Source organism: Lycorma delicatula, chromosome 7, assembly GCF_047948215.1.
Source record: "Lycorma delicatula isolate Av1 chromosome 7, ASM4794821v1, whole genome shotgun sequence".
NCBI classification, from domain to species: Eukaryota; Metazoa; Arthropoda; class Insecta; order Hemiptera; family Fulgoridae; genus Lycorma; species Lycorma delicatula.
This window is the reverse complement of record NC_134461.1, coordinates 2,096,504-2,117,599: the sequence shown is the minus strand read 5'-3', so window position 1 is coordinate 2,117,599 and position 21,096 is coordinate 2,096,504. Positions and strand designations below refer to the sequence as shown.

Below are 21,096 nucleotides of genomic sequence, written 5' to 3'. Positions count from 1 at the left end.
TTCCGAGAAAATTCCGTTGAAATTCACTTAGATAATGCGATTCTAATTGAAAATAAGAATTAAATCAAACCAAATCGAATGTCTGTTTGAAATCAATCCTTTTGTTTTTTTGTGAAAAAATTATTAATTACATTTAAAAAATACATTTTTAAATATATCAAAAAAAGTTATTTTTATCACCAAATTATGGTCGCTATCAATGTCTGCTCCAGGGTAAGTTTTGCAGTCAACGAGTTGATTTCTAAATATTTGCTTAACCATGATATAATCTATCTGATACCTTGCAGTATCGCCTGGCTTTTTCCAAGTGTATATTCTTCTATTATGATTTTTAAATCGGGTGTTGGCAATTACTAAATTATACTTCGTGCAAAACTCTATAAGTCGGTCCCCTCTTTCATTCCTTCTGCCCAGCCCGTATTCACCCACTATATTTCCTTCCTTGCCTTTTCCAATGCTTGCATTCCAATCTCCAACTATTATTAAATTTTCATCTCCTTTTACGTGTTTAATTGCTTCATCAATCTCTTCGTATACACATTCTACGTCATCATCATCATGGGTGCTTGTAGGCATATAGACGTTAACAATCGTTGTCGGTTTTGATTTTATCCTTATTACAATGATTCTATCGCTATGTGTTTTGAAATACTCCACTCTCCTCCCTATCTTCTTGTTCATCACAAAACCTACTCCTGCCTGCCCATTATTTGACGCTGAGTTAATTACTCTAAAATCACCTGACCAAAAGTCGCCTTCCTCTTCCCATCGAACCTCACTAATTCCTACTATATCCACATTTGTCCTACCCATTTCCCTTTTTAAATTTTCTAGCCTACCAACCTTTTTCAAGCTTCTAACATTCCGCGCTCCGACTCGTAGAATGTTATTTTTTAATTTTCTGGTGACCCCTTCCTTAGTAGTCCCCACCCGGAGATCCGAACGGGGGACTATTTTACCTCCGGAATATTTTACCGAGGAAGGCGCCTCCATTATTGCTATGTGAAAATGCAGAGAGCCACATTTTCTTGGAAAAAAAGCAGCTGTAGTTTTCCATTGCTTTCAGCTGCGCAGTACTCAGAGGACTGAGTGATGTTGATACGGCCGTTTAAGTCATTGTGACTCCCGCCCCTAACAACTACTGAAAGAGCTGCTGTGCCCTCTTTCAGGAATCATTCCTTAGTCTGGCTCTCAACAGATACCTCTCCGATATGGTTGCACCTTCGGTCCAGCTACTCTGTATCCCTGAGCACTCAAGCCCCCTCACCAACGGCAAGGTCTCATGATTCATAGAGGAGGTTTATTTTTTTAAGAGACAAAAAAAAAAATAGGCGGTTACGAAACTTAAAGATTTGCCGATTTAAAAACAAAATGTTAAATTTATCTCTGAACAAAACCTATTAGTATTCAATATTCGTTAACACTTTGGAAATTGAGTTAGTTAAAGACATCCGATTGCTTTATTGTATTCATAACCTCATTTTCTCGAGAAATCATTGAAATTATTTCACGGTGCGATTCTGATCGATTAAAGCGTTAGACATTCCTCTTTTTGTTGTAAAACTTATTTATTAAATAAAAAATACATGCAGCAAAACATATTGTGTTATTTCGATGAAAAATGCATTACTTTCCAGTTATTTGTAGTTAATTTATCTTGCGTTTTACGAATATTTTGTATAAATACAAAAACTTAGCTACTTTGAAAGTGTGTTTAATTGATTCTACATGATCTCAAGAAATTAACTGTTGCGTAAGGAAATATTCAAAATTAAAATATTTTATCAGAATTGCTCTTTAAAATATTAAAAAATTACAATTTTTATTTAAATTTTGACTAAATTTAACTGCAGTCGCGTAGATTTTAAGTTGAATCGACCCGATAATTTCGATAGTAGGGATCTTTATTGAAATCTATTTTTTGCTCTCGACTTTAATATTATTTTTCATCTATTTATTCAAATTTACTAAATATTTCAACATTTGTTCAGCACCTTTTATAATTTTCGAATTTCTAAATTTTTATTATTAATCGCAACGCATTAATAAAATGACCGGCCAATTAATAAAGGGACTGAGCGAGTGAGTGTTAGGGGTGTCATGTAGAAACGGAAAGAATTGAAGGACACGATCTAAAATATTCATAGAAACTCGTGTCCGCAACACGTTTTTTTTAAAGCCTGTGAAAAATGTATTTATTTATTTAAATTCGCTTGAACAGATACAGTACAGTGGTACATTCGTTTTAATCTAAAAATGTAGACGCGATAAATAATTTCTATTAATACGCATCAAGTCTGATCTCAAAAGTAAAATACTTGAGCCGAAAGCAAAAGTAACGATAAACATAGAGTAATCGAACAAAAAATCTTATCAAAATCATTATTTATATCTAAAATACCACTTATCATATACAATAGATACCGTGTAATAAAATATCTTATAACCCGTGACCGGTATACGTTACCGGTACCTATTCGTAATTTATACGACAGTAGGTATTTAGGTAAAATAAAAACAAAAAGCTTTTCGTTTATTTTTGACTTATAGAGTGGCAAAACGTGTAATAAGTCGTTTAAAATTAATTCAAAATATTCTGCAAAAAACAATTGTTATATCAATTTTTTAAAATAATATTATTTATATTTAAATAAAATGAAATTACCCTACCAGCAATTTGTCCGAGCTCTCTGTTTTTAGCACTTTCGGTCGTTCGACTATCCTCAGGAATTTCAATTTGAGATCATGTAGAATGTAAATTTATAAAATGTTAAAATCACAACGGGTGGTCATAGTATAAAGTCAGTTATGTCTGTTGAGCAAGAAAGTCGCAGTTTTTATGCAGATGACGTCTTAACATGACTAACTTTATACTATGATGTCCGGTTGTGATTTTAACATTTTATAAATTTACATTCTACATGATCTCAAATTGAAGAAAAACTTTTCCTGAGGATGGTCGAATGGCTGAAAGTACTAGAAAAGAGAAAGCGGACGAATCGTTGGTAAAGTTGAATTTCATTTTTTCTTTTTTTGTAAAATTTTCTTTTAAGTTTTCGTCGGTTTTGTTGTTCATAGAGTCGATATGTTTAAAATTTTATTTGTTTTCTGTCGACATTATTTACATCGATCTTCTTATAATTAAATTCTCTACAATTTACGTTTAAAAAACGTACGATTTATCGCCAACTTAACAACGTTATTGTACGTCAAACGTAGAAAAATATGTTTTTTGACCCTATTTTTGGCGTTTTACACGGGATATATTAGAAACTAAGAGAGATACAGTTCTGGGACCTATTTTTTTTCGATTTCCCAGCTCAAAAACCGTAAGAAGCAATTGAATTTGCCCCCTTAATTGGCCTTCCCAGAATTTCAGAAAGCCTTAATTTACCCGCAGGAACTGAAACTCGGGTGAAATCTTTCATCCTGTACAACTCGCTAACGAAGCGTTTTCGGACCTATATTTATATGAACTTTTTTCTTATTTTTAGCCTCTAGAATGAGCTGTCAAAGTATCGCCCTATCCTCCTGAATCACTCTGTATATAAATTATTTTACAGATTTCAATAGCGTTTGGTACCGTCTGTATTAATAGCATTGTTTAAATTAAATTTCCACTTACCGACAATTTAAAAAATTTAAATCCTAGTACTTTCGGAGCTGTTACTCCATCTTCAGGGATTTTCCAAAAGATGTTAATTTAGATTCTAATCGATAATCGTTTTTAAATTAATAGTTATGTTCATAATAGTCGGTCGACAAGAATAAAATTAATTCGTACGTCATTAAGACAGTAACGTCATGTTTGTAAGATGTTTGCGACTACTATGAACATAAGCGTTTAATTAAAAACGATTATAGATTTGAGTTTAAATTTTAACATCTTTTAGAAAATCTCTGAAAGTGGAGTAGCAGCTCCAAAAGTACTAGGATTTACACTTTTTAAATCGTCGGTAAGTGGAAATTTAATTCACGCGATGGTGATGTCAAAAAAATGGGGTATGGTTTTTTTTTTTATTTCTCGATGCGTCATGACCTAGGGTCCCCAAAAAATAAAAGAGGCAAGGGGTAATGTTTATACGTACGTATATATGTACGTGTGTATTTTTCACACGTATCTATATTCCCCTACGTGTGTCGGCGTGTTTTAAGCTTAATAATTTTGAACCGGATATACCGATTTTGATGATATTTAGAATAGAAACACAAAAGGCAATTTGTCGGTAAAGGTTTGGGCATCTCCAGAGGATGAAAATGATTGTTTCTTTGAGGGAAATTTTCTCAAAATTTGCAAACGTAATCCCGCCTAAATCAGTATATGCGGTACGTGCTTATCTTAAAGAAATTTGTTCCTATATTCTTCCCTTCCCGATAACAAAAAAAAACTATCTTTTTATTTATCGCATATTTCAACGATTTTTTAATGTCTTCCTAAGCGTAGATATATTGCAAGTAGAAAAAAAAATACCTCGGGGACGATATTGGAGCGATCAAATTTTAAAAACTTTTTTTTTAATAAAAGGAAAGAATGTGTTTATCAGATTTTAATTTTACCAGGACGCGTCTTTTTGGTATGACAGAGAACAAAGGAAAAATAATTAAATTCTACGAATATACTACGATAAATGAAAAATTAAATTTTTATCCTGTTTCTTATTTACGAGGCTCGGTCGATAAATTTTTCACACCGGTGTGTTACACGGAGACAAAAGGTATTATCAAGTATTGCCAGGCGGCACACGATAGCTAAAATCTCCCTTACAAACTTGCGATAATGCGTTGAAATCCTTTAACCGTTTGTTTTCAGTAGCAGTTAAAACGGATCGAGTACGGCGAACACCAATAACCTCTGTTTAAAACAGCGCGTATCGATGGAATTTTTAACAACAGAACGTGTGAATCCGACGAATATTTTTCATCGTTTAAAAGAGATTTACGGTAGCGAAACTGTCGACAGGAGTAATGGGAATAGGTGGGCGTTGTAATTTCGCGAATGGAAAGCTGGCAAAATCGAAATTTGAGAACGTAACTTGCAGCGGACGACCGATTTCTGTGACCGACGAGAAACATCGAAAGCGGGTGAACGATTTGCTTCAAAGCGACCGGCGAATCGCCCGGCAACGCATCGCTATTCAGTTAAGCGTATCTAAAGAACGAGTAGGTCATATTATCGAGCGACTGGGTTACCGTAAAATCTGTGCACGACGGCTCTGATGGCTCTCCGCAAGCTGAAGTTTGAGCCCGTTCCGCATCCGCCATACTCGCCGGATTTGTCTCTGTGAGATTTTCACTTCTTCCCTCATCTCAAGAGGGATCTCAGAGGTAATCATTTCACCACCGACGAACAGTTGAAGGAGGCTGTAGCCGCTTGGATCCGAGAAAGACCGCCAGCATTTTTCAGTTCCCATTAATTTTCAAAGAATATTAATGGGAACGCCATTACCGTTATCGAAGATAGAAATCATTCGTGTCATCGGATTTACTGAGAAAGTTGAGAAACGAAGCGGTTTCCTATTATCTCCTGTACTCGGAAGAAGATACTTATAACATCGGTTATCGATTCGATACACTGAATTACAGCTCTTAATGAACCCTACTGACCAGTACGGTTCATCGCTATCACTCTATTCCCCGCAAATGTTACCCGAATATTAACAATCATTACATTCAGAGAAAACAGTTCTGATTGTTGTCTTTCGTACTGTAAATGTTTTATACTGTTTATAATCGTATAATAATAATAATAATGATTAAGACAGATTATAGTTATAATCTGATATACTATAGAAATAATATTATCTATTAATAATACAGGTCGACAAAAAAAAAAAAACAATAATTTGGAACCGAGATAAAAGTATGTGAATGAGAAGGTATTGTTATGCTGAATCTTAAAATGAAACCGGTTTTTCATTCAGAAAAACCGATGTTTAGTTATGACCCTTTAAAATATTGAGAATTTTCTTAAATAATAGAATAAAAAAAAAAAAATAATTACAATTAATACCTTTATTTCCAGATGTTTACGCTTATCTTAATTTCTTTTTTCTTATTTTTTTGTGTTCGGTGTAGTCTTCTCTTTTTATCATCCGGCAGCATTCACTCGTCGTAGATTCATCTCATCTGCCTTGAATAGTTGTTCCATTTGCAATACCTATATCTGGCGGGACATTTCTGCTTATTATTATATATATAATCGAATTTCTTTTAATCCTTAACTGGGCGCGCAAGAATATATATTATAGGTATTATATATAACGTAAGGTTACTTATGTTAAAAGTCGTCAAGATCGGTAACAGATTCTATATCCGATGATTCGCCGCTGTAAACGTAACCTATAGCGCGAAACGTATGATGTACGCGTTCTTTTTAGACCGAATACTACCGCTTAAACATAAACTCCGCCAACTGTCCGATCAGGTGGTGTTTCGTGTTTCCAAATCTAGGTATTTTCCCCTTAACTTCACGCCAGAACCGTTCAATGTGTCGCGTGCGCGCGTCTGTATCGACGAAATTATAACCGATTAACAGTCGCACGATTAAAACCTTCAAACTGAAGACAGTTGTACGTCTGTCGGCAGTCCCTTATGTCGGTTGTACCTGGCAAAATGCATTTCTTTATTGTAGGCGACAAAGTCTCGCGGCCTCGAATCTGGACAGGAACTAAAAAACTTTTTTTGGCGTCACGCTTTATTCCACCGAACACCCGGCTTCCTTTAATAATACGACCTCAATTGTACTTCCTTTTCCCTACTTTCGCTTCGTAAATCTCCACCGCTTTACTAATTCTTCCGATCGTTTGCGACCGTTCACAAATTATAACCGAACATACTTCCCTCAAATAACTGCGTGGTGGGAGAAGTCATTAAGTAGCGGATTACGTCTAGGAGGTAAGCATCGATAAGTCGTCAAACGAGAAATAGTTTTTTTTTGTTACATTGCGGTTTTCAAAGAAAGTGAATTTATCTTGCGATACAAATTTAACGTACTTAATTTTTCTTCCTCCTCATTCTGTCGGTTTTTCCTACCCGATTGTAACATCGAAAGCCGCCTTTATATTTGTCATAATGGAAAGTATTAAAACAGCCTCATACCGTTCACAAGCCACAACCGATAAATTTAAATCCATTCTCAAGAACAACAAACAAAACATACCGGGTTTATCTAGGAAACGTCAGGAATGAACGATTCCTTCGTTAAGCTGAATACAGTGCTGTATATCTGCGTTGAACTAAAACGCAGGTGATATTCAGCTCTACTAATCGCATATTCTCTCCGTTCTCACTACGATCGCGGATGTAGTGAACATCATTACTATCAGAAAAAGTGATTCTGAATGATGCTTCTTTTGCCTCGTATGTTTTAAATGTGTTCATTGTCACAAGAAATACTGTATAGATTATAAAACTATTTAAAAATCTAAAATATTCTGTAATTTACTGTAATCGCAATTGAAAATAATCAAATGCAATAAAACCGTGGTGACTGTAAAGATCTCTTCTCGGTTATAAAATTATATATCATTTTTCAGTATATATTTGATTTAAATATGTATTCGGATGATACAACAAAAAATACAAAGTAGTTTGTATAAAACTATTCAACGTTTATTAATTTCTTCCGCGATTTCTTTTGTCCTTACAGATTTACAAAGGGAGAAAAATTTAATTATTATTCATAAATTTAACAAAGATTCGTTCCAGCGTAATATAATTTTAAGTTATTATTCAAAAGGGATACCGGCAAGAAGTTATTACGCGTCTAATCTTTGTGTCGATTAATAAAAATTAAATTAGGCCGACAAAAAATTCATCGTAAGTAAATAAAAATCTATTGATATACATCAATAATAACCGCTGTAACCGTTTTATGCATCAGAAAAAACCACTTAATCACCAATAAATATTATTTACTGAATTACTTCAAAAACATTTTCTCCCCGTTCGTGCACCTTTAAATAACTCCTTTACAAGTAACATCTTTAATTTACTTAAGAATCTTTTGATTTTTTTTTTTTTAATGAAATTTGGCAATTAATTAAATAATTTGGGGCTAGGTAACAGCAAAACCTTCTCTAAAAGATTGCGTTGTCGATTACAACAAGAAGTTATCGGTTGTTCTTAAATTTTGCCTATGTACATTTATATTTCCGTTGTTTCTATTCCGCTCATAAAAAAATATTTCAAAACATTATTTACGAGTAAATACGATCGGTGTAAAACATTATATTTAACAAGTGAAGGAAACATTTGTTCCAAAAATTTCTTCTTCGCTGCTAAACGTATAAATTTCTAGTACTTTTTCGTTTCTCCTCCCCAAAACGGGGGGTTGAAATATATAAATAGGGATATTTCTCCGACCTGGTTAGTCAATATTTCGTGATATTCTCAGTTTCTTCCGGCTGAAAAACTTGCAAACTTTTACGAGGTGAAGAAACGAAGAAATACCAAATTTCTTATGTAACGATAACGGTAATGTAATATCGGCAAAATAAATACCGCTCAAACAATTAACACTGCACGTATTGATGCCTGGAATTAATGAAACCTGACCTGCTATAAAATTACGGGTGGACAAATTATAATAAAATTTCTTATATTATAATTCAATTTTTGCACGCTTTTTCCCAGGATAATGCGTTAATCATTACCCGATAGGGTACACTTGCGTTGAGAAAAGTTAGGCCAAACAAAGCCAGTCCGACTAACAATTTTATGACCCGGCACGTGTTGTACCGGGTCATAGGCAGCACTGATGTGTTATCAGTGCTGCCTAGGCTTTTCTTTTAAGCTACAAAACGTTCAAATTATCTGTCAAATTTAACCGATTATTAATAGCGATAAATTGTACGCTATTTTATAATCTTACATCGTGCCACTAGTCGATAGCAAATTTCATTCAAATCGCACATTTTATGCAGTCAGAATTTTATGAAAAATAAATGAAAAAATGTACAACATGTAGGTAGATTGAATAAGATCAATGATAGTTAGTATACTGAACATGTAATACGTTAAATGACGCGTTACAAAAATTTAATTAAAACAAATATGTCGCCGGGAAAGCACGGCTTCATCCAAGAATATATTATTTTGTAAGCGGCAAATAGAATTAAATCACAAGAAAATTACATCGTTACATAAAATAACCGAGCCTAGTTATTTTAAAGAATACATTTTTAAATAAGTTTCAGAATTAGTACGGTATTTTTAATTTAGAATAAACATTGCAAACTGCTAACAACCACGTGCTGGTGTTTTTATACGTTAATTTTACCTTAATTCCTAGTAATGTTTACGTTATATCTACAACGACGATGTCATCCCGTAGAAAGTTCGACGAAAAACAGAGGAGACGTTAATACGTCGTGTGAAAAATCAAGTAAATTGTCACCGCCGACCGTTAGCTAACTAACTTTTGTGTAAAAACCGTTAAAAAGAAATGAAATGAAATGTAATAGAATCCTTAAATAAAATTTGGTCAAAACAACATATTAATATTTTTTTTTTTTAATTTTAGCGGTACACGATGATGAAAATTCGAGAATTAACTCTGCTATGAAGTTAGAATGATCGTATGTTTCGCACTAATTCGGTTTTTCCAGTTTGTCTTAATTAGAAGATAGCGAAAAGGTTATTTATATAAAAACAAAATTGATAGTTTCAGCGCTACAATTAGATTGAAATTTATTCTTACCGAAATATCAGAGTGTGGATGATTTTAATAGGCGTTTATATGACTGAGAAATATCAAAGTGAAATAATATCTCGTTAAGTAATTTTTGTAACGATAACTACAAAATATCGCCCGGCTCAGGTCAATGCTACTTGTTTATTTTCTGAAATAAGAGGTAATAATAAAAATAATATTCAAGATTTAACGAATCGGTAGTAAAAATGTTCAAAATTGAGTAGTTTCAACCGTGACTTAAGGTAACATAAGATGTAGTTAAAATTACAATATTTTGGTCTATCTAAAAGAAAATTTATTTACGCCCCTTCAATATTTTCTCACCGCATAAAAAATATAACAAAAACAGTCGTAAACTACTAAACAAAATCTTAAGACTTGCTGTCATACAGACACCTACACATACAATACACATAGAATTATGTAATATTATAAATAAACACAAAACATAAAAAAGTATACCGATACAAGAGACGAGATCATTTTGTTTCTGTTGGCGGTTCACTATCTGTTATAACAGTTTGAAAAGTTAAAGATAAAACACTACGATCTATAAATTAAGTAGAAGACTTATAAATCCACTGATCTGCGGGGTCAATTTTTCATTTGTTTAATTTGAGACAACTTTTGAAATAAACCATAAAAAATGGATTTACAATTATTCTGAAAGAAAACATACCTTTTATTTTCTGCATTTTAGGAAAACTCAACAGACAATCTAGGAAAAAAATAGAATTTTCATCTAGTAAACTATAATTTCTTAACTTCCGGGACCTCCATTTTTTATTCTACTCTGTATACAGTCGTAAATTTGTAACGGTCGTCATTTCCTATAATTTTATTATCAAATTAATTTACTTTTACGTATATTATGATACTAATACAAATTGATATTTTATAGATAACGAATTAAATTTAGTAAATCACATAATTACTGTCTGAAGAAGTCGATATTAATATAAACAACGCATTAAATTTTGTTAAAGGAAGTTATCGATTTTTATTTATAAGCTATTTGTTTTATGATTTACATAGTAGTGAGATTGATTATTTAAACTGCGGTTGGTAACCTTCCAGGTTTCATAACAAAACTACAGATAAAATTTCGTAATGACTGGTTATCGGGAACAAACGAAAAGATGTCAATATATGTAGAACCGAGGTTAATTATTTTGTTTTCCTTCTGGACGCTACTTTGTGATTTTCAACAAAAAAATTATTTCTCAGAAACGGGTAAACGTACATTAATTAAATTTGGAAAATCTAAATTTTTATTTTACAAAATAAAAAAAAATTAAACATCTTTACCTATTAAAAAATTTATTAAGCTTTTTAGTTTGAATAAAATGACAAACGATCGAGTACACAATGAACCCGGCAGTACGCGTTTTTATCCGTTTCTATTTCCTCCATCAAATGTAATAAAAATTATTAATTACAAATAATAATAGTAAATTAATAAAAATTACCCGCTTTTAATATTTTAAAAACCATCGTGTCCCTTCGACGTCGTACGCTTGGAAATACAAAAAATTTGTAAATATTTAATCTAGAACATTTATAACACAATATTCGTATAGATAAGCTAGTATTAAAATAGGTCTTTCCTTTAGTTCTACAGTCTTAACATTTTTTGCTTTGCCTCTGCGCGTACGTGTGTATGTATTGAGACATAATGGCGCACAATTAGATCACATATACAAAAAACCAAGAGGGTTAAAGAAGTGAACAGATTTGTTAGTAACTCATAATAAATCGTTTCTACTCGCTCAATCACTCTTCCTTTCTTTCTACACAGATATATATGTATGTATGTATGTATGTATGTATGTGTATATATATATATATATATACACACACACAAACATACATACATACATATATATTAAAACGTATTACACATGTACAAGAGATACGGAATTTCAATCCGTCTTTTTTTTTAAAGATAATTTTTTTGGACAGCTGTCATTTTGCTACAAATAAGAGATGATTTATTATTGCATTTATGTCGAATGCTTTGTCTTAGATCAGTTCGGTTTCACTTCTTTTTTTAACGGTTTTTTTGTATTACACTAGTTTGCAGCTGTTTTATATCTTTGCTAATGTACTTTACTATGTACAGGTCATATTCTTTGTAATAAATATTATTTATACCATTTCTATCTAAAATTTTCCTTCAAAGATATTTCGAATTATAAAAAAAAAACTACGTAATCATTTCTTTATTTTTTTTCTCTAAAATATATATATTTTTTCATTTTATATATTGATTTAGCTATTTGTCAATGCGAGCATTAATTACCGGACGATTTACAATCGCTGTAAAAATATGTTTTATATTAAAATTAATTAAGTATATTAGTTCTTTCCACGTCAAGAACATTTGCACAGATATATACCTTATCAAAAAAGTTTTTTAATACTTGTACGACAGATTAATAACAGAAAGTAAATGTTAAAAATTTTATGGTATTTGTTTTTTAGTCCTTTAAATAAATATCCGCTCTCCTAATATTATAACTAAACTATTATTGTTGTACTATATTTTTTAAATGCAGATTATGGATGCCGGTTGCAAACCGGTAAATAAGTACTTATGTTTTATTTTTTATGTTTTAGTATTTTTATGTTTTTTAGATTATATATCACGATACAAAAATCTTGTATTTTTATTTAGATAATTATTGTTTTTAACCTTTTCTGATCATGCAGCCATTAAACTGGATATGTACGGTGTCAGTTTTAAAACGCTGTTACAAAATCATTTTATATATCTTTGTCGGTTATTCTGTTTTATATTCACAAAGGAATCGGTTTTATTACACACAATTTGAACGATGTAAAATGTTTTATTTAGACTAGAACGAATATGACCATTTTTCTCTCAGAAATCTGCTTGTGTGTGTGTGTGTGTGTGTGTGTGTGTGTGTGACTTGTGCATTACAATTACTATGAGGGTTAGGGATTTATTAAATAGCTCTTACTAGCAACATACCGAAAAACATACCCTGCACACACAACAAAAAAGAAGGAATTTGTGATCATAAATACGTCATTTTTACTTGATGTCTATAAATATATTTTCCGACAAACGATATCGGTAAACATGTAACGCATGTTTTTTTTGTCAATATGAATAGCCTTTTGGGTGGCGGGAATATTTATAAAACGTAGTTTTCTGAATCTTCTTTCATTTATACTGATTTATGACACGAGTTTCTCATCATATTTTGCCCAATTTCCAACGGATTTGCTTGAAGTATTATTTTTAAAATCGGCAAACTATGTTTCAGAAACACGAAGCAAAAAAAAAAAAATTAGCGCTCAAGGTTTCTTTCGCTACCGGCGTCAAGGATAAATATGTTGAATAAAGTTGTATATGTAATTTTCAATCGATAATATAGATAAATATGAAAGCGAATAATGTAAAAATTCTTAGCGATTTGCAGTTGTGAGGAGTAATTTAAAATGACAGCGTAATAAAATTTAAACTAGTTTAATAAACAGTATTGATATTTTTCCAAATTTTTTTGTGGCTTTCAAAGTTAAGATGCGATTACTTTACTTCCAAACGGATTTAATTCACAATGAACAAGCAGTCGTTTAAATGCCGAGGTTGTAATCGCTATCGGTTTGTAATTGTGATTACTGTAAAATATTAGTGCGGTGTTATCAGCAGTCACGTGAAGACCTTGTGTAACATTATTTACGAGTTTACAAACAAATAATTGAAAAATGTTCTATCTTAAATGAATTTACCTTTTGCTTCTTTTTGTGTCGTTAAATGCAATTATTAACCGTTTTATTTATTCAAGTTATTTATTTTTGCATTAATTTTTATTTACTTTAAAGATGTTTATGCGTTTTTAATTTATTTCGCTCGTGGTAAAACCCTTAAATAGTTACATTGTATTGTCATACAAACCTTCTAAATTCTCGTCTTCCAAGTAAAAGTTTACCTTCTGTGTACTTTTACAAAATCGTTTGGCGAAATAAGTACATTTTCTGCTAAACATCTACTATCCCAGAAACAATTCGTAGATTTCGTTAGTTCAACTACATTATTGCTAATTATTATCGGAAAGATACGATTCTCATTTCTTTATCCCCTTCCCCTTCTAAATTTAACGCATCAAGATTTTGTTGTATTTAACAAACTGCATTATACGCTTTTTAAATTTCAGGTTTATCTCGTTCTCGATTATTATAATACACAAGAAAGAGTGTAATGTATTTAGGGTGTATGTTTGTATGAATGTATGTTCCACTGTTGCGGCTCAACGACCGAACCGATTTAGATGTATGACCCCGCGTTGGAATCCTTTCGTTACCGGGAGTTACATTTTGTAGACGATATATATAACGAATTATTGTGCTCCGATCGGAATGAAGGTTTATTTATAATTAGTTTTGTAATATGAGAGTTGCCAGTTCAAATTCTACCTGCTGCGAGAGGTTAAAATTTGTAAACCGATCGATACCTATCCGACCGACTCATAACGGGGGTACATCGATGGTAATAGTTTAAGGAAATCGGGCATGTTGCTAATGAAAATAGTCCCTTGTGTACCGTCGACTATCAAATTAGGCTAATTTTACCGTGATGGCTTTCTGGTTTTTATTTTTTCTCGAGAACAACCGTTCAGTGTTTTTGTGCCGTCAAATCTTTATTTATTAATAAAATGTTACTTTTTAAATGACTCGCTTGAAAAGTTTCAATAATATTTTGGGTATTTTTGCCAGGGTATCTTAAAATCCAAGAAAGTTTAGTCTGTTATGTACTATAATCAAACGGTAGAAGGTGACACGATTTAAAAAATTTTACTTGAAGAAAAACTTAAGTATTCTCTAAAATAATATTTAATACCGCGGTTTCCAGAAGAGTAACACGTGATTTTCTAGTTCCCTACTCGTTTGCCGAATACAGAATCAAACCCCAATACACCGAGAGTTACGATACGTAATTGGCCGCAAGTAATCTTTTATAACGCACATCGTTACCGTTTAAGAAAGTCGCTGTCATTTTTTTATTTAGATCAAATGATTTACACGCGTTATAGTTATAAAAAAAAATAGAAGACCGAACAGTATAAAGCTTTCTTTTACGGTTAAATCAAAATTCCATCGATCGGTGGTGAAGAAATATGATAACGCTAAAAGCTTTAGTAAAACTCGGATACAAAATGAATCGTGGATTTTATATTTAGAAAATTAAATTTGTTAACTTATCCTTGTGTTTATATTTATGAATATGCAATCTTTGCTAATAAAAATAATTGCTTATTCGTAAAAAAATAACAATATCCATCTTTACTAAACCAGATGGATTTACAAAAAAGAGAAGCTTATAATGCTTCCGTTGTAATCTTTAATAATTTGCCAAACTATCTGAAAAATCTTTCCTTCAAAAGATTTCTTTACAAACTAATTTTACAAAAAGATTGTTCAAAAGAATTCCGATATATTTTGAAAGTATGAGATTTATTATTGTTTTTATTTTAAATAATTTTTATGTTTGTCTTTTTTTTTTAACTCTTATTACTTTACAAAACATGTGCAAATATTTTTAATTATTTCTTTCTAATGTTGCTGTATTTATTATATAATAAATACATAGATAATCACAAAAATAAATTCATAGCTAATCACAATGCCAAATTTTGTTTTGTATATTACATCTTAATTCAGTTTTTATTATTTCCGTTCTACTACATTTATTATACTTTTTTCTCTATTTCTTTCTTTCTTATTTATTATTATTAAAATTTAAATAGCATAAACTTGAAATAAAATGCTAATAGCGTGGAGCAGAACTGCACTTTTACGCTACTTATGTTATCTTTGTAAAACATTTCTAAAACTTTTATTCTTATTTCCAATATTGTTCATTTTTTAGGGTGCTATTTCTGATAATTTTATGTATACATGAACGGATCAGGTTATAAGGGATATTTTCAGTTTGTTGAGGTATTTATAATTAAATATATATATATATATTTTTTTTTTATGAGTTTTCCAGTTGATATAAAACAACAAATGTAAAAATTTCAATTCAGATATATGTGTATTTTAAAAATACAACAGGTACTAAGTATATAATTCATAATAAAAATTTTGTGGCTAAAATATCAAAAATAACCTAATAATTAAAATAAATAAATAAAAACAGTATTTTTCACTACCTCCATTTTGGATTAACAGGTTAAATATTAATAAAAAGGAACAGTCAGTAATTAACTCATGGTCAAATAATGGGCAGGCAGGAGTAGGTTTCGTAATGAACAAGAAGATAGGGAGGAGAGTGGAGTATTTCAAGACGCATAGCGATAGAATCGTACAACGATTGTTAACGTCTATATGCCTACAAGCGCCCATGATGTTGATGAGGAGGTAGAGTGTGTATACGAAGAGATTGATGAAGCAATTAAACACGTAAAAGTAGATGAAAATTTAATAATAGTTGGAGATTGGAATGCAAGCATTGGAAAAGGCAAGGAAGGAAATATAGTGGGTGAATACGAGCTGGGCAAAAGGAATGAAAAAGGGGACCGACTTATAGAGTTTTGCACGAAGTATAATTTGGTAATTGCCAACACCCGATTTAAAAATCATAATAGAAGAATATACACTTGGAAAAAGCCAGGCGATACTGCAAGGCATCAGATAGATTATATCATGGTTAAGCAAAGATTTAGAAATCAACTCGTTGACTGCAAAACTTACCCTGGAGCAGACATTGATAGCGACCATAATTTGGTGATAATGAAATGTAGATTGGGGTTTAAAAACCTGAAGAAAAGGTGTCAGATGAATCGGTGGAATTTAGAGAAGCTTGAGGAAGAGGAGGTAAAGAAGATTTTTGAGGAGGACATCGCAAGAGATCTGAGTAAAAAAGGTAAGGTAGAAAATGTAGAAGAAGAATAGGAGAGTGTTAAAAAGGAAATTCTTAAATCAGCAGAAGCAAACTTAGGCAGAATAAAGAGAACTAGTAGAAAACCTTGGGTTTCAGATGATATGTTGCAGCTGATGGATGAACGTAGAAAATATACAAATGCTAGTGATGAAAAAAGTAAAAGGAACTATCGGCAATTAAGAAATGCTATAAACAGGAAGTACAAACTGGCGAAAGAAGAGTGGATTAAAGAAAAGTGTTCAGAAGTGGAAAGAGAAATGAACAATGGTAAAATAGACGGAGCATACAGGAAAGTTAAGGAAAATTTTGGGGTACATAAATTAAAATCTAATAATGTGTTAAACAAAGATGGTACACCAATATATAATACGAAAGGTAAAGTCGATAGATGGGTGGAATATATTGAAAAGTTATACGGAGGAAATGAATTAGAAAATGGTGTTATAGAGGAAGAAGAGGAAGTTGAGGAGGATAAAATGGGAGAAACAATACTGAGATCTGAATTTAAGAGAGCATTAAAAGATTTAAATGGCAGAAAGGCTTCTGGAATAGACGGAATACCTGTAGAATTACTGCGCAGTGCAGTTGAGGAAGCGATTGATAGATTATAGAAACTGGTGTGTAATATTTATGAAAAAGTAGAATTTCCGTCAGACTTGAAAAAAGTGTTATAGTCATGATACCAAAGAAAGCAGGGACAGATAAATGTGAAGAATACAGAACAATTAGTTTAACTAGTCATGCATCAAAAATCTTAACTAGAATTCTATACAGAAGAATTGAGAGGAGAGTGGAGGAAGTGTTAGGAGAAGACCAATTTGGTTTCAGGAAAAGTATAGGGACAAGGGAAGCAATTTTAGGACTCAGATTAATAGTAGAAGGAAGATTAAAGAAAAACAAACCGACATACATGGCGATTATAGACCTAGAAAAGGCATTCGATAACATAGACTGGAATAAAATGTTCAGCAGTTTAAAAAAATTAGGGTTCAAATACAGAGATAGAAGAACAATTGCTAACATGTACAGGAACCAAACAGCAACAATAACAATTGAAGAACATAAGAAAGGGAGTCCGACAAGGATGTTCCCTATCTCCGTTACTTTTTAATCTTTACATGGAACTAGCAGTTAATGATGTTAAAGAACAATTTAGATTCGGAGTAACAGTACAAGGTGAAAAGATAAAGATGCTACGATTTGCCGATGATATAGTAATTCTAGCCAAGAGTAAAAAGGATTTAGAAGAAACAATGAACGGCATAGATGAAGTCCTACGCAAGAACTATCGCATGAAAATAAACAAGAACAAAACAAAAGTAATGAAATGTAGTAGAAATAACAAAGATGGACCACTGAATGTGAAAATAGGAGGAGAAAAGATTATGGAGGTAGTAGAATTTTGTTATTTGAGAAGTAGAATTACTAAAGATGGACGAAGCAGGGGCGATATAAATTGCTGAATAGCACAAGCTAAACGAACCTTCAGTAAGAAATATAATTTGTTTACATCAAAAATTATATTAAATGTCAGGAAAAGATTTTTGAAAGTGTATGTTTGGAGTGTCACTTTATATGGAAGTGAAACTTGGACGATCGGAGTATCTGAGAAGAAAAGATTAGAAGCTTTTCAAATGCGGTGCTATAGGAGAATGTTAAAAATCAGACGGGTGGATAAAGTGACAAATGAAGAGGTATTGCGGCAAATAGATGAAGAAAGAAGCATTTGGAAAAATATAGTTAAAAGAAGAGACAGACTTATAGGCCACATACTAAGGCATCCTGGAATAGTCGCTTTAATATTGGAAGGACAGGTAGAAGGGGAAAATTGTGTAGGCAGGCCACGTTTGGAATATGTAAAACAAATTGTTAGGGATGTAGGATGTAGAGGGTATACTGAAATGAAAAGACTAGCACTAGTTAGGGAATCTTGGAGAGCTGCATCAGACCAGTCAAATGACTGAAGACAAAAAAAAAAATAAAAGGAACAGTGTTCAATTATATTTGTATTTCTGATTTAATAAAGAGTAGAGAAGCTGAAATCCTTACTTATTATCACTTTTAAAAATTTTTTATGATTATGTGTTAAAAGACATTTTTTTACAATGTATGTTATTTTATTTTTATTTTTTTATTTTAACAACGGTAAATAGGGTTCTGATCCTTTAATTTCTAATTTTCAAATTTAATAGCTTCTGCCAGTCAAACCATATAACTTAATATATAGTAAATAAGATGGTAAACTGCACTCTTACAATCCTGTAGTTCTGCAATGCCTTGAACGTCTCTTGAAATCAAATTCATTAAGATGGAAAGCGAAACATTAAACCAAGTTCAGTGAACTTGTTGCCTAGAGATAACTTGAAGATGTAAATAATGCTTATTACACTTCACTCCATAACATTGATCATTTTTGTAGATAATAATGTAGTACAGGACGCCAAGGCTAGAAGGAAGATTAAAGAAAAACAAACCAACCTACTTGGTGTTTATAGACCTAGATGTTCAGCATTTTAAAAAAATTAGGGTTCAAATACAGAGAAAGAACAATTGCTAACATGCACAGGAACCAAACAGCAACAGTAACAATTGAAGAACATAAGAAAGAAGCCGTAATAAGAAAGGGAGTCTGACAAGGATGTTCCCTATCTCTGTTACTTTTTAATCTTTACATGGAACTAGCAGTTAATGATGTTAAAGAACAATTTAGATTCGGAGTAACAGTACAAGGTGAAATGATAAAGATGCTACGATTTGCTGATGATATAGTAATTCTAGCCGAGAGTAAAAAGGATTTAGGAGAAACAATGAACGGCATAGATGAAGTCCTACGCAAGAACTATCGCATGAAAATAAACAAGAAGAAATCAAGTAATGAAAGTAGTAGAAATAACAAAGATGGACCACTGAATGTGAAAATAGGAGGAGAAAAGATTATGGAGGTAGAATAATTTTGTTATTTGGGAAGTAGAATTACTAAAGATGGATGAAGCAGGAGCGAGATATAAAATGCCGAATAGCACAAGCGAAATGAGCCTTAAAATTAATTTAAATGTCAAGAAAAGATTTTTGAAAGTATGTTTGGAGTGTCGCTTTATATGGAAGTGAAACTTGGACAATCGAAGTATCTGAGAAGAAAAGATTAGAAGCTTCTGAAATGCAGTGCTATAGGAGAATGTTAACCTTTATCCACCCATCTGATTAGATGGGTGGATAAAGTGACAAATGAAGAGGTATTGCGGCAAATAGATAAAGAAAGAAGTATTTGGAAAAATATAGTTAAAAGAAGACACTTATAGGCCACATACTAAGGCATCCTCGAATAGTTGCTTTAATATTGGAAGGACAGGTAGAAGGAAAAAATTGTGTAGGCAGGCCACGTTTGGAATATGTAAAACAAATTGTTAGGGATGTAGGATGTAGAGGGTATACTGAAATGAAACGACTAGCACAAGATAGGGAATCTTGGAGAGCTGCATCAAACCAGTCAAATGACTGAAGACAAAAAAAAATATAATATATTAAAATTTTGTTTTTTAATTATGTTCAATAACATTCACCTTTCACAAGTACAAAATTTAAACAGGATTTTTTTTAAACGATCAAAAATGCCCATGATACAGGGACATTTCATTTTATATTTAGCCTCTGGAACCACTGTAAATGTAGTCTTGTACAGTCTCAGATTGAGCATTCCTGAGATGTGTGGTTAATTGAAACCCAACCACCAAAGAACACCAGTATCCACAATCTAGGATTTGAACCTTAGAACACTCGACTTTGAAATCAGCTGATTTGCAATGATTTTAACCTTTAGACCAACCTGGTGGGTTAGGATACAGGGACCATCCCAACCCCATATGGGAAGGGACCACCTGCCTTGTGATGATTCTGGTCACTACTTACTCAAAAACTCAGCTTTTGCCTTCACTGCAGACCTCATCTTGAGCTCATGTTTTTGGACCAGATTATGCCAAAACTTTGCAGCATAAACATTTCTTTTTCAAGTTCTCCTGTTTAAATTTGGGTCCTTTATATTGAACCTTGCTTATTAGACATTTTTACTACAAAAGTTTAAAAAGTGACCGCTAAAATTTTATATCAAATCTAATTTATCCACGTAATATACATCTACATAAGAATAAACTACAGTAAACATTTCAATATTTGATTCTGAATAAAGTTATGAATTTTCAAAATACGCACAAATCATGTGAATTTATGCCATTATTAACCGCTGTAAAATTTAAGAAATGTATTAAGCATTCGATTTAGTGTGAATTCCCTTTCCCTTTTTACCTTTCATTACAAATAAGTGCTTTAAACTATTAGTTAAGTAAATAAAAATCATTCTAAAAAACAAACCATTGCTAAACTCAATTTAAACAATTGTAAACTATTATAACCATTATTATATAAGCTATAAACTAGTATAAATGTGTTCTTATTATTAAAAACAATTATTATTAAACGATGAAAATGAATCTTA

General features: G+C 31.9%; 1 protein-coding gene across 6 annotated transcripts in view; it reads left to right on the top strand.

The window, feature by feature from the left end:
- LOC142327659 (centrosomal protein of 290 kDa-like) overlaps nucleotides 1-21,096 on the top strand; it is a 97,594-nt gene that overhangs the window by 20,487 nt on the left and 56,011 nt on the right. The gene's annotated exons all lie outside the window — the stretch shown is intronic.